The following is a 14849-nucleotide window of genomic DNA, read 5'->3' as shown; positions in this document are numbered from 1 at the left end:
GGAACCTACAGGAAGGCTGGGGAGGGACTTTTTACAAGAGTGTCCACTGATAGGACAAGGGGAAATGGGTTTAAGTTGAAGGAGAACAGATTTAGATTAGATCTTAGGAAGAAATTCTTCAGTATGACGGTGGTAAGACTTTGGAATAAATTGCCCGGAGAAGTTGTGGATGCCCCCTCCCTGGAGGTGTTCAAGGCCAGGTTGGACGGAGCCTTGAGTAGCCTGGTCTAGTTGAGAGGTGTCCCTGCCCATGACAGGGAGGTTGGATTAGATGATCTCTAAGGTCCCTTCCAGCCTATACCATTCTATGATTCTATGATTCTATTTTTAATATATGAATTGTAGCAAATACACTATATCTTTCATTTTATTTTAACCTCCTTGTCTTCTGTTAGAAATGCCTTCAGGGAAGGTTGAACTCCAGAAGCTCTATTCCCAAGGGAATGTTGAACCATTATCCACTCTCATGGTGTCCTGGGACAAATTCAAGCTCCCTCATTAAGCTTTCTGGGTTTGCGTGAGAGCTGGCAATACAAGATGCCAATCTGGAAAAGCTGTTTTCTATCAACAAAATCGACCCAGACTACCTTTAGAATGAAGTGAAACAGTGAAATGAGTTCTTGAACCATAAGGCTCTTCTGTGAGTATACAAAATCAGGTGAAGCAAATTTTGAAATGGTTGGGAGCTGCAGTGGAAGCAAATCTTAGAGAAAATAATTGCAGTTGGAAGGGCGCAATGTGCGTTTTTGGTGCTTTTGATTCCTGTGGTGCTTTTTGTTCTGACCAGCAAAACCTCCGTCTTCCTTACAGTTAGCCAAGGCATTTGTTTTGAAGCAAGGGTGCCAGTGTTGGTGCAGATGGGGAGCAGGAAAGTAGAGGTCCAGTGTAAAGAGTGGCAGATTTAGCAACCACTTATGACGTTTCTAATGTTTATTTAACCTGAGAGCTGGGATATGTCACGAAGGTAATGAACACTTTATGACTCCAGATGACCTGAGCTTTGATTCACCCTCATAGAAGTTTGTTTCATGGGAACACCAAGCATTACACGCACCACATGCCCCGCTCATTGCCTCCCTGTCTGAACTCCTTTCAGCTTTGATCCCTTCTGCCTTCCTCCATGTTTCCCACCAAAAGGGCTAATCTGCCCGACAAGTGGTTGTGTCTGATATGATACCCAGCTGCACTCTCCCTTCCCTTCTTCATGCAATATATACTAAACAGATTCTCATTATTGTTCGCCGGTAACTAAGCAACCATGAAATGTCAGCTTGGCCTAAATAAATAAAAAAGGCATACGTATCTTTGTAATATATTTATATCTACATGTGTATAGTTACCAATATATGTGGTCCTCTGAGCATGTCTATACATGTGTATATGTGAAATCCGACTAAATCTAACAATACTTTGCACTTCTGCCTGTGATCTTGAAGCTTTTTGTTTAAGCATACCCATGCTCTTCTGATGGAAATATTATCACTACCTCCAAGTGACAGGTAAGCAAGCTATGGTATAAAGAAATAAAGTGACATTTCAAGGTCACAGAAATACCCAGCTGAATATGCAGGAGCAGCTCCTTGAAAAATGTCTGCATGAATATCCTGTGCCAGATCCAAATCCTTCACCCCATCACTATTTCCAGTATTGCAAACAGCAGACTGGCGTCTCCCTGTCTTTTCTCCATACATCTGCTCTTCTTTTCCTCTCCCATTATGCTCACTCATTGCATTTCTGTTGTTCCTCAAATTTTTCCTGTTGTTCTCCATCAGCTCCGTTCCCCTTCATCAGATGTCCTTTTACTTCATATAGACACACTTTCCTTAGACCTTCTCTGACTTCTTGTTCCTCTTCCTTCACTGCCACATCTCCTTTCTGCTCTCTGACTCTCGTCCAGCCCACTCTTCTTCCACCCTTCACCCACATATACAGAACTTGGCAGGCTGCAAAAAATGGTCATTCCAAGAGAAACTGATGGTGTGTCCTTGGAGCTGGGAGTGGCCATAGGCTGCAGTGAAAAGCACTTCCCAGGCTGGAGGTGGAGAAATCCTTTTCATGAGAATGAGAGGCACAAGGATTACCTGGGGAGGAGGAAAGAAAAACCACTAAATTTTGTTGCTCTATTTTGTTGCTCTCTGCAGCTCCTCTCCTTTCCAAAAAAGGAGAATTTCAGAAAGTTTCTCCCATGTGAAATGCATCTATGCAAATATTTGCTATGAGCCAGACATGAGTCCTTGCTCTGGCAGTGCAGGACCAGTTCTTTGGTACTTCAGCCCCTGCCAAGGAATTTCATGATGTAAAAAAAGCCCTTTAGAGAGTCGTGGGCTGCTCTCGGCACCCTTCCTACAGTATGAGGCCAGAGCATCTTTGTGTATTGACAGTCCCTTGTCACCATCCTGGACCTTTCCCAATACTCAGTCCAAAATAAAGCTTGCCCACCCTGCAAGCGCCTGGGAATTCCTCAGAATCTGTCCATGTCCAGCTAATGTGTGTTTCCTAGAGGCTCAACCAAAATATAATTTGCATGCTGTTCAAGACCTGGGGCAAAAACTGTGTCAAGCAAACATCAGGTCTCAGTGGATGACTTGAGCTCTTCCTTGGTTACCTAGGGAAGGATTCAGGTTTCTCAGGTTCAGGATCACTACACTGGGTTGTTCAGCACTGAGAGAAACCAGATCCCTGGTCTAAACTAGGGATCGAGGGCTGAGGAGTCCACTTTTTTTTCATCCATGTAATGTGCACCTGACATCACATAATGTGACCATGTAATGTACTCTCAACAATATGCTTGTGGTCCTGAATTTTAGGTAGGGATGTGTTTATGCAGTCAAGACGTTTGCTCTATCATCATAACTACAACAGTTTATCCTGTGTAAGTTGAGTGGGCTTAAAAGAGGAGTGGGAGGAAAAGAACTGCAGCAGAGCTGGAGGCAAAAAGGGCAGAAACAGCTACCTTAAAGTATGACTATTTAAAGTTTCCTGGCCCGTGTGGGCACCACTCCCCTCCCCTAGCTGAAAACACACATTCAAGATTGTGCATCTGAACGAATCTTCCATCACCCACATTCAGCCACTACAATCCTCAGCAGGTCCATTCTAAGCCAGGACAGAAACCAGGATAGATTTTCAGCTGGCTGCAGCGACCAAAGCTGCCACCATCCCTCCAGAGCCCATTGATGACACCATGTCATCAGCAGGCTGACGACACTCGGTGGGTGAACCTATAAGAGATGCAGTCTTTCCAGCGAGGCAAAACCTTACTGCCTTCAACCCCACTGCTTCCTCCAAAGTGTTACAGTTTCTCCATGGTCCATCCGTGGTGAGTGCTGAGAGAGCAGCCTGCCCTCCCATCTGTAGCTGGGCTTGGGGAATGACAGCGAATGCTCTCTTGTGAGCAGACCAGGCAGGGCCAGGGCACTGGCTGTCCTAGGATCATCCTGACCATCACATTGTTAGTGCAGCCCCCAGCACAGATTTAGCTTGTATCAACTCACAGACAAAGCCTGGCTCCCACTCAGCAATGGCTTTGTCTAGGGACTGGTTCCAGGAGGTCCAGAAGGGGCAGAAGAGGAGACATGAGGGCCGTGAACCATACTGTGCCACTTGCCTTGCAAATGGGCCCTGGCCCATTTTAGCTCCTAGGATGGACTGAGCCAGCTGATCGCAAGGAGCAGAGGGCTAGGATAGGTGTAGAAATATTTCCTTTCTAGATCACAAGGGAAGGCGTATGAGCCTCATCCCTGACTTGGCCAGTCAGGCTAGGTCACCCGATGATGTTAAATTGCTCAAAAAGAGAAGTAATGGCTTTTAAACGATGTTTCCTACAGTAATTTCTCTTTTGCCTTCTACAGGGAAAGATTCGGGGCAGCTGGTGTTATAGCTCCATCTACCAGGAAGCAACAAGTCAGGCTGCACTGTCAGTCACAGATGGTGTAATTAATTCTTCTAGGTAGTGTAATTAGTCCGTCCTATCAGCTACATATTTTCTCAGTCAAAATTATGCTATTGCTAATAATACATAAAACACAGAAAACAAAAAAGAAACCCAAAAAAGGGGAAGCAATAATGGGAGGAGAAGGGATTAGAACAAAATTACCAGTGTATAATTTTTTCTTGTTGTACATTTCCTCTTCCCTTCAGCTTCAAACACAATTCAGAACAACTGGTGAATGTAGCAAGCAGAATGAATACAAATTGGCTTACTTTAAATAGCAGCGTGTAGGACTTTTAGCCAAAGTCTGCTTTCAGATGCTGAGGCGAGATAAGGCACAGATCCTGCAAACAAACTCTGTGCAGGCATTGTGTCAGGGCTGGCTTTCTGCACTGTGCTGTGCCCGAAAGCCTGGGGTGCAGGAAGGTGGTGAGAGGTGCCTGTCCGCTGCCGATGGGTGCTCTTCTTTGACTGGGGTCCCAGAAGGGCAGATCTGCTGCAGGGCTATGTGGAAACCTGAGTGTAACTATCCTGCAACATGATGTGGGGTGCATTGGATGCGTTTGGCTCTGAGCAAGGAAGGGGCACCCAGGAGCAGTGGTCACAGGTTTGGGAGTTGTTGCCCAAAGCAAGAAATGGCTGGGTTACCTGTGATGGTGTCAATAAGAGAGGTTTCATGGCCATCCATGGGTGAGGGACTGTAGCCCAGAAGACCCTTGCAGGCTTGTTTCCTTTCCAGCTCAGACGCTAATGCAGGGCAGCTTTCTCAAATGGAGTTTGGCTGTGGGAATAAAGAATCACCCCAAAATGTGGCTGCTGTGAGAATTTCCTTGAATCTCAGATTTGAGGATCGAGCCTAGATATGGGGGATACAGAAACTGCTGGGTGAAATCTCCCTCCACCATGACATAAATTGCTTCCCCAGAGGTCAGGCAGGTGGGGAGGAGGTGATAACTGGCCTGAGAGAGCTGGAAAGGAGGCCTGTGGGGCTCTGCAATAAGCTCAGCCTGTTGTCATGTCACCCCCTCTTCCCCTGAGCTGTTTTGTCCCCCCAGCTTGCCCAAAGCATCCCATGGACTTCCACTGCTCACCTGGGGAGAGGATGAAGGGAGATCATACGTGGGGATGGGCACGCTGTAGTGCAGCTGGGGAGGACTTCTGTGAGAAGGATGTGTCTGGCTCTCTGTGGTGGGAGGGAGGGCAGTGAGCGAGTTTGCAACGAAAACTGGTGCTGAGAACATGGAGCTATTTTGGGCAGAAAAGAAGAAGATTCAAAGCAGACTGCACAAACCACTCGTGGTAATGAGAGACTTCTGTGCACAGTTGATCTCTGTAATTGCTCCTGTGTGAGCTCTGCAGGGCTGGGCAGGCTCACAAAAGTCCTGTGGTGGCCCTGGCTCCACCTTGCAGACCAACACATGTTGCCTCAGAGCATCCTGCACTTGCAGTTCTCCTGGCCTGGGGTGAGCCCAACACCCCACGGTGACTGCGTGCCTCAGCATTGCTGATGAGTGACCCCACGGCAAAAGGAGAGCGGGAGCTGGCTGAGTCCCTGCAAGCGCAGAGAGCCTGTTTCCCTGGAGATAGAGTTATCTCTTTCTAAGAGTGGATTTAGCCCAGATGGGAAAGAAAAATGCTGAGTGGGAACAAAGTCCTTTTTTTAGAGCTTGAGGAGGCACAGCCTTCCCTAGTGCTGACCCTCAAGTCTCTGAGAGCATCCTCTCCTCTGGGAAGAGATGGTAGGGCAGCCCAGCCATTCCCCTTGGTCCTGAGCCTGCCACCAGCAGCAATGGCTGCAGCATTGTGTGCCCTTGGAGAGGGTGCAGGGCTCTGGCCCCTGACAGGCGTTTGGTGTCACACCTTCCAGTCCTCCCAGCAGCTTCAGTTCAACCAGCTGAAAATCAGCTATGGTGGTGGCACTGGCTGTACCTCAGCAGGCATGGCAAGGGCTGTCTCGTGGCCACCCTTGGACAGAGCACATTGCGCTGCCCAGTAAGAGGCAGGCTTGGCGTGAGCTCACGCACAGCACATAGCGAAGCCTTTTGGTCACAGCCAAGCCGGTGCAGAGCTTCTGACACACAGGTCAAAGCCCACTGATCTACAGTGTGGCTCATTGAGAGAACTGGATGTGTCCCTCATTCCATGAGAGTTGGTCATGGTTTCCCGGGAAGGATAAAGTGCAGAAGGGACTCCGACATATGCAAACTGGTCTTTGTCCTTTGGAAACTTGAGTAGCTTCAGGCACCACACCCACCCCTTATTCTCCCTGACAATTTAGTTTCTGTCTTTCTCATCTCATTTTGCTTCAATGTCTCTCCTAACAACTCCCCTCATCCATCCGTCTCTGTTGTTGCTAGGTGAAAAACTCAGAGCAGCAGCCATGGAAGCTGACTCACGGTCCATACATGGGAAATGGAGACACAAAGTATTGCCTAGTGCCCAAAATGAGCGGCTGTTGAGCCCTGACTGCCCTGATGGGCTGTAATTGCCCTGAGCAGCCTCACCTGGGACCCCCTCCCACACACCCATTCTGCCCCTTGGCCTGGTTGCACCTTGCATTGCGCCTGAGCTATGTAGTGAACAGGTCTGCTCTCAGCTTTAATGCATCTGGTTGGGCTTCCTGGACTGACCTTGGACTTCATTTGTGGTTGTTGGATGATTGCTGTACTGGACTTGCTCAGGTGCTGTGGGGTTGTACCTGTGTTGATGACAGCATGGTCCTGCAGTCCCCATCCTCTCTTGGTTTTCTTTGTGGAGCAGTTTGCACTTTCTGCACTGAAAGCCTGAAGAAAAGTAGAGGTCTTGGGAGATGCTTGGGTCTTGTCTCAGTTTGTCTCACACCTCTCCTATGAACACAGTCTGAGAGAGTTGGAGTTATTCAGCCTGAAGAACAGAAGGCTCTGGGGAGACTTTCTAGTAGCCCTTCTAGTACCCAAAGGGGACCTACAAGAAAGCTGGAGAGGGGCTTTTTGTAAGGGGTAGTAGTATGTAGTGATATGTATGTAGGAGTATGTCCTATGTAGTGATAGGATAAGGGGTAATGGCTTTAAACTGAAAGAGGGTAGATCTAGAGACTAGATCTAAGGAAGAACTTCTTCACTCTGAGAGTGGTGAAGCATGGGAACAGGTTTCCCAGAGAAGCTGTGAATGCCTCATCCCTGGAAGTGTTCAAAGCCAGGCTGGATGAGGCTTTGAGCAACCTGACCTAGGGGAAGATGTCCCTGCCCATGGCAGGGGTTTGGAACTAGATGATCTTTATGGTCCATTCCAACCCAAACCTTTCTATGAATCTCCCTAAAATGCTTCAGTTTCCTTTTCTTCATCAGAGGTACTTTTCTAGGCATTATTGGAAGCAGCACTGGTACTTCTTTGACTTTCCTTAAGCCAGTGCAAGTATGTTCATGTATCAAAACGTGACTACATGGAAAAGGCTGCTTAGTTTCTTCCTGGAGACCAAAAACTCAGTGTAGCTATGAGCCTCCTACTATTTTTCTGGTAATCTTGATGTTCTTGCTAATTCTGGATTGCTGTCCTTTTATGCTAGTGACCTGAAAACTTTCTGCAGCAACATGGATAAGATTCCACCTTGAACCGTGTTTCTCCCACAACAGGTCGGTGCAAGGCATCTCACTCACCCTCTGACAGTGAGTACAAGGGAGTGTGAAGAGATGGGACTTGGGACACAGTGACGCCAAATGTTTTCAAAAGAAACATGCAAGGCAGAGTGTGGGAGATCATAGGCAGGAAAAATGGAATTTAAAACTATTTTCAGATTTTTCTTGTTTTACTTTACTGTTGAAAGTATGCAGTGACTTATAGTATCCATGGTGATCTTCATTCACATTGTTAAAGAGGACCTGACCACCAATTAGGCTAGCATGGCAATTTTTCTCGTGGTACATAATGGCAGGCATTTGGGATGCTGGATCTGTCCAGGTTTTACATCTCTCTAGAAGGCTGGTGTGACAACTAACCATCAGCTCTGGAGCTGTCAGCCCGGCTTACGGAGGTTATTTGAGAGGATGCAGGGGCATATAGCTCTCCATTATAGCTTTCCACTCCTGCTTCTGATCTCATCCAAGGACTAAGGGTACTTCAAATTCATGTTCTTAAATCCTCCTAGAGTGCAGGGCCAAAGGCTTGATTTGGAGGCGGGTTAATTTGGCAGAGTAATTGTTTGAGCTCCTCTCAGGATCATGAGAGGAGAAACCAATTTCTACATGCAATTTTGGGGCTTTGTCATGACTACTCATTGCACAGGACAGGAGGTCATTACATGCTGTCGAAGCAGCCTGAGCAGAACTCGAAGGGATTTGCAACAGGGTTGAACAACTGCCTGCTTTCGGGTCTTGCCCCACCCTGGGAAGGATAGTGCTGAAGTGGCTACACTACATCGGCTCGCATTGCACAGTGGCTGGGGTAGAGTGCCGGCAGCTAGATCAAAGAGCAGATCCACAGAGGACAGTTCACTATCAGCGCAGCGTAGAGATCTCGGCTTAGGTGTGTTGCGTTGTATGCTCTCTTCTTTCCCATGTGTGGTTCTCATACTGGGGTTCAGGGGGGTCTCATATTGACTACAGCTTCTAAAATGGATCGCGTGAGTGCTGGTCAGCTGTGTACATGAGGACAGGATCTGTTCCTTGCTATGAAAAGGGACTTTAATTTGGTTCTTCCATGAGGTCTAGTATTACGATGTATTCAGATTTTACATCAGTAAAATGAAGTCTCTGTTCCCTCTCTTATGTGTACAGTATGCTGTTTGAAATAGTAGATATTTTTAATGTTTCAATAGCTTTTTATTAAAATAAAATAGAAATGGAAACCACATTTCTTAAATGAATTTTATCTCTATGGCAGTTCCAGTGATTCAGATCTGTGTCAGTGCCAGTTTATTGCAGTCTATTTTCTCCTCAGTGAGCATCTGCTTAACAGTTCAGTGCAGATACAGACAGATAGGAACATTCTAGCACGCACCTAACTCCACCCTGGGGCATGGCAGAAGTTACTTAGGTTACTACTTCATCTTTTGTTTTAAAGAAAAAACATTTTGATCAAGTGAGATGTTTTGACCACTGAACAGGTTAAAATGATCTCAGAACAACAGAAAATGAGGATTGTGCTCTCCTTCCTGGTTATTTCCCTTAACTTGGTAGGGGATTTTTTTTTTTTTTTTTTGTAGCAGTAGTATTTGGAACAAGTTGTTCTATAAATTTTATGTTAATCTTTGTATGCTTTGCCCTGGTCTACTTATTATAGGTCTTGTGTGGTAATGTAACCTAACTGCTACGACCTATTCTGACAAGTTGCAGAGCAATAAGCCATGAAGCTCCCCCAACTCATGTTTTTTCCCTTTCCTCTTTCTCCTCATTGACTACAGGATTATAATTATTTTTTAAGGATTATTCACTGAAATCAAGAAATTGATGTCAATTTCAGGTGCAAAAGTGCAAGATTTAAAGAGAAGTGCTCTTGTCTGTGTTTATGGAATTGTTTAAGAAATATCACTCTAGCTAAGCAGAGAATGGAAATAGATATAATTACCCATGTTATCTAGACTGGAAAGAGTGCTGCGAGGGAGGAGGAGGCGGAGGAGGAGGATAGCTTCCTGCTCCAGTAAAGGCAGGGCAGTTTCCCACAGTGGAAGAGCTGTCCTTGCTGCTGAGCAGCGCCTGGTCAGCCATAGACTCGTGGAGCAAAATGAGGCCAAGGTTCTCCAAACAATAAAGCAAAAAACAGGTATCTAATAAGACTGCTGCATTTTTAGCTTTGTGCTCCATAAAGAAAGAAGCTGCTTTTGAAATGTTCCTCTGTCAACAGGCTTTCTCCAAGCAGTGCTCCTGGAAAGAAAGAATCTGGTTGGATGGGTCCTGCTGCAGGGTTGGGACACCACTGAAAGGACCTTCTAGGTTAGTGGGCTCTGCCCCAGTCCCCTGCTCTGCTGGGCCCTACCTTATACGGGTACACAGGTAGGTACTTGCTGACAGCCAGGCTGTTTCTGGCATGCATATGCATGACTATACTTACCCATAGGGGTGCTCACAGAGCTGGAGCCTGCATGCTTGATGGGGAAACAGGGACGTGTCCAGCACAAACGGATCCGTTTGCTGACACAACAAAATGTTTTGCCAGATATGGTATTTGGACTTTCAACTGGAAAAACATATGATAAATCATAATCTGTTGTCTCCAACATGTGCTTCAGGTAGGATATTTCGAAGTAACTTTCGGGATTCCTACACCTGTGTCACAATCTCAGCTCAACAAAGGGAGCTGGGTGTTCTCTCCCAGGACAGACCATTGCAGCAACACAGCACTGTACTTGCCAGCAGAAGGTCTGGCTACTGGAGCTGCATGATGAGGCAGGGGAACATCACATGGATGACTTTGGGTCTGTTCTTGGCAGCACAAGGGCAGCCAGGCCAAGGTTTTCTGCTGTACCTTGTGGGTTTTTTTTCTTTTTTTTTTCCTGAGCCTTATCTTACTTTGTCTGTAGTTTTTGCTCCTGATCTTTGTCACAGCAGTAGGAAGCAGGAGGGACTTTTTTCAGGTTTCAGAGCTCCCCATCCTCCTCACTCAGTCAGCTGTGTCTCTTCCTGTCAGATGAGGAAGGTACCAGTACCACTGCCCTGGTGCTGGTGCAGTCCTGACCCTGGGGGGGTCCTTCGAGGTCACTCTCCTCTGGCTTCTGACGGAGCATTGCCTTAACATTGCCCACACTGCTGGCTGCTTCTTTAGGTGCACGAGAGTCTTGGAGAGGCTGCCACCCTCTTCTCTGCCAAAGCTGTGGTAAAACTGCCTGCAAGAGCTGTGAGGCTAGAAATCCCTCTGGAGAGGGGAAGTGGTGATGGTGAGGATGGAGTGGGGTTCCCTCAGCAGAGGAGCAGTCCTCAGGGTGTGTGTTCTGGGCACAGGGATCCCTCTGGGAGTCAGAGGCCATTTCTCCTAGGTATGTTACAAAAAGCTTTGAGGAGAGAAAGTGATTTTTGCCTGCAGAGCCCTTAGGTAGCACTCACCTCATGCTGACTTACACCGAGACACTGATGTAGGGAGAGGATCCCACAGGAGGGGTGTGGAAACCTGGTCTCCGAGCACCTCTGGCTGAGACCTCTGCTCCTTTACAGCGAGAAAAGTCTCTTAGCTCCTCACGTCCCTGTGACCTTGTCTTGGCACAGAGTGAATACAAAGTGAGGAGCAGCTTAGTGCTCAGAAGTGTAGCTAGCTAACTACAGCTGTCTTAGATCGCCCTTCTGCAAGATCTACAGATTGCAAGGCAGGAATGGGGGTGGGGGAGAGGATTTAGTGAGCTGATGAGCCTGGCTTCTCTGTCTCTTTTAAGAAAGCGGATTTATTGGTATTAAACATGTCTCTCTTAATGTGGGTGATTTAAAATGGAAATTGCCTTTGAAAGGGGATTTCCTATTAACTAGCTAGGAAGGAAAAATAGGATAATACCATCATCCCTATACAGGAACCATAGATGAGATGCTGGAACAGAATGATCTGGTTAACTGCTGCTTCTTCAGAAATCACAGCTTCTCTGTAAGAGTAAGCCTTGCCCAAATTCCTCCATGATAAATAGTTGTATAGATGCTTCCATAAAGTTATTTTTATGGAAAAAGCATCAATCTTATTGGTTCCTTTGAGTTTCAAGGTAAGAACTCACTAAATATGAATTCTGAGGGCAGGATCAGGAGTATGCCCAGCTTTTCCATGTGTCGTATTTGAGGCTACACAGAGACACAGACACTAGAAGATCGGACTAAGGATTCACATTTGTTACTATGCAGTTAATGTCAATCAAAACTTGGATTAGGTAATGATTTTAATAAGAAAATTAAAGCCTTGTCTATACACAAATTTGCACTAGTTTAATCCAAGTTGGCCCAGATATCAATTTAATTAAGTCTATGAAGCCCCTTTATGAGGAAGAATTGATTTACTTAATCTTAACCCTTTAAGTCTGCTTGGTTAAAATGAATCTGTGCAAGGGGATGTCTGCACGGCCAGTGGAGCTGGAGGTGGATAAATGTAAGCTTGATCTGGACAGACCATATCCAGAATTCATATCAACAGGCTACTGCACCTGGGCTGATTAACAACAGAGCAATGCCACGTTAGCTTCACTATACATCTCAGTTAGGACTTTTTTAATGTCAGTGTACTATGGAGCAGTATAGACATGCCCTGTCAAGCCTATCACTCAATTTGGGGACCAAATCTCCTCCCTAAGTCTCTCAGTCAGGACACAAAGCAACATGCATTGGAAAGATGCAATCCTTGATTAGGCTGAAACACCTTTGCTTTCATTACTTGTGCCTGTGGGCAAAGAACAGGTCTTTCTGCAACCTCATTTCCTCATTGCCCTCCCTGTTTGTGCAGATGCTGCTTAATGCTTGCAACAAAAAGATCTTTGTCTTCCTAGCAGGGCCTGGGATTTGGGCTATGTGTGACATGACATAAAGTAAACCACAAATAACTCCAAGAGAAGACAGTTCTGCCATGGCCCTCCTGAAAAGCTCCTTTTAAAACAATGCCTGGTGCTCAGAGCTTGTGGCCTTGAACAAGACAGAGCCTTCCTCTAAGGCCTTCTGAGCTAATATAGTCAAAAGCTGGAGCAAACTATGCAGGTAGTCCCAGCCCCTAATGGTGATACCCCTGGTAAAACCAGTGTGCCTATAGAGTCCTTTAGCTGTCTGGGCTGCCCTTGGGTGCCACCCACACCAGATAGGTGGTTTTAGTATGTAAGCCCCTGAGCACAGTCTTCTCCTGGACTGATTTCTGAGATTGCCTAAGGCAGCCTGGGGAGCCTCTTTTCAGGCTATGCTGAGTACAGACAGCACTTGTTTCACCTTGAGACCTCCACTTCTTCTGAACTAAGCTGGTTGCAGGCAGAAGAGCCAAGCCTTCAATTTCTCCTGAGTGCCACGAATGCCCTCCAAGAGTTTTATGTCTCCCACTTGCTCGCAGTATTTGCTTAAAAACTCTAGGACAGTGAAACACAGACAGGACCTTCTGCCTTCAGCTGCCTTGTATAGGAAGCTAAGTGATGGCGAGACAGGGGATTTGGTGTTTGGGAGTCACTAGTGTTGGTCCCAGGAGGTGCTGTGACTGCCTCCTTAAGAAATGCAGAAGAGAGAGATGGAAGAAAGAGCATGGAGGGGCTGCAGCAAATAGTCACTTGTGGATCTTGCTGCTGTGTGTCTGTCTCCTGCTATCATGGTTTACATCCCCTGGGGACCTTATTTCAAAAGCGCCCAAGAGAAACTGGGATCCGCCTACTCTGTGGCTGGGATGTCTGGTTGAACCACTCTCCTCTATAGGATGATCATGCTATTGCATCTGCTGAGGGTCTGCAAGGACTAGGTGTGTTTCCAAAGGCAGATAAAAACATTTTGCTTCTTTTTGAAAGACTGAGGTGAAGCTGCAGGAAATACTCTGTGTATTGCAACCGCCCTGTTAATGGGAAGGAAAACATGAGGCCAGAGGTCAGTGCTTGGATCATTTGTCTTGGTCTGATGTGGGGGAGCTGACCCCTCAAACAACTATGGGAAGGGCAGGGAGATGAACTAGTCTGAGAGCAGTGCTAAACCTCTTCCTTGAGTCTCAGCCCTGGCTCTGGAGATGCAGGAGGACAGCCTGCGGCAGCTGTCAGCATGAAGAGAGGCTAGGGAATAGGTGGAAGCAGGAGTGAGTGTGTAAGTGTAAGGCTTGTGTTGCAGATATGGCTGCTAGCTCAAGTTGCCTTCATTGGTATTCTGCACGTGTGCAGACCAGGCTGGTCAGCATGCCATCTGGACATGGGACAGCTTTGTGTGGATGGTGTGGAGCGGCGTCCTGACCACCTGCAGTGTGTGACCACCAAGGCTAGGGAGAGGACACAAGGGGTAAGGCAGAAGACTGGTGATCCATGCAAGACAGGGAAGTGCTTGGTGCCTGTATGAAGACTATTCCTGGTTGGACTTCCTTGGCCTCTGTGCATGTGTGCACTGTGAGCGTGTGTTGATTAGCTGTGGGCATGCTGGCTGCTTGGCAATGGCATGAGTGCCAGCGCCAGTGCTCTTGGTCAATGAGGGAAGAGAATAGGATGGAGCTAAGCAGATGCTTGCTACGGCTGGATGGAAGAGCTGCTGACAGACAAAATAGTGGCAGGCCCACTGGCTTTTGAGTTGATCTGGGATGGGTTGCTGTGATCTGCCGTGGTTGGTTACTTGGAGGATTCATGTTGCTTGACAACTCTGTTGTCACAGTTCAGCTGGTGATATCGGAGGAGGGGGCACTTTGGAGGACATTGCTATTGGGAAGGGAGAGCTAGGGGAGGAGGGTAAGTACAATAACTGCGGCGGTCCACACTGGTTGTGCTTTGCTCAGGGCTGTGTGGTGGAGCAAGTACTGGGTCTGGTTGTGGCTATGTAGTCCTTCATGAGTTTGATGGGGATAGGGAGCTGGTGAGCATCTTGATGCTGTACAGAGCAGCTGACGAGGAGGCTGGGCAGCCTGTCTTGATTCTGATGTGGGCTTTGAAAGGACATATCGGGCGTGAGGTTGTGGAAATCCTGGAGCATGTCTCCCCATGACCTTGTGAAGGCATGCTGGTAAATATGAGGGCTGTAATCTATCTAGCCAACATGGACTTTCTCAGAAATTCAGGCTCAAAGACCCTGCAGAGCATACTTCTATACATCTGTAGGACAGGAAAGCAATAGGACGGGTTGGTTGCTCAGAAAGGCTATGCATTCTCCATCCTTGGATATTTCAAGACTTGACTGGTTAAAGCCCTAAGCAAACTGATCTGATCTCACAGTTGACCATGTTTTGAGCAAGAAGTTGGACTAGAGCCTCCTGAGGTCTCTCCCAACCTGAATTATCCTATGATCCCATGCCTTTCTGATGTTGAGGAAGTCATGGGACTGCTGTTCCT

This window comes from Tauraco erythrolophus, chromosome 4, assembly GCF_009769465.1.
Source record: "Tauraco erythrolophus isolate bTauEry1 chromosome 4, bTauEry1.pri, whole genome shotgun sequence".
In the NCBI taxonomy this organism is placed as follows: Eukaryota; Metazoa; Chordata; class Aves; order Musophagiformes; family Musophagidae; genus Tauraco; species Tauraco erythrolophus.
This window is presented reverse-complemented; position numbering follows the sequence as displayed.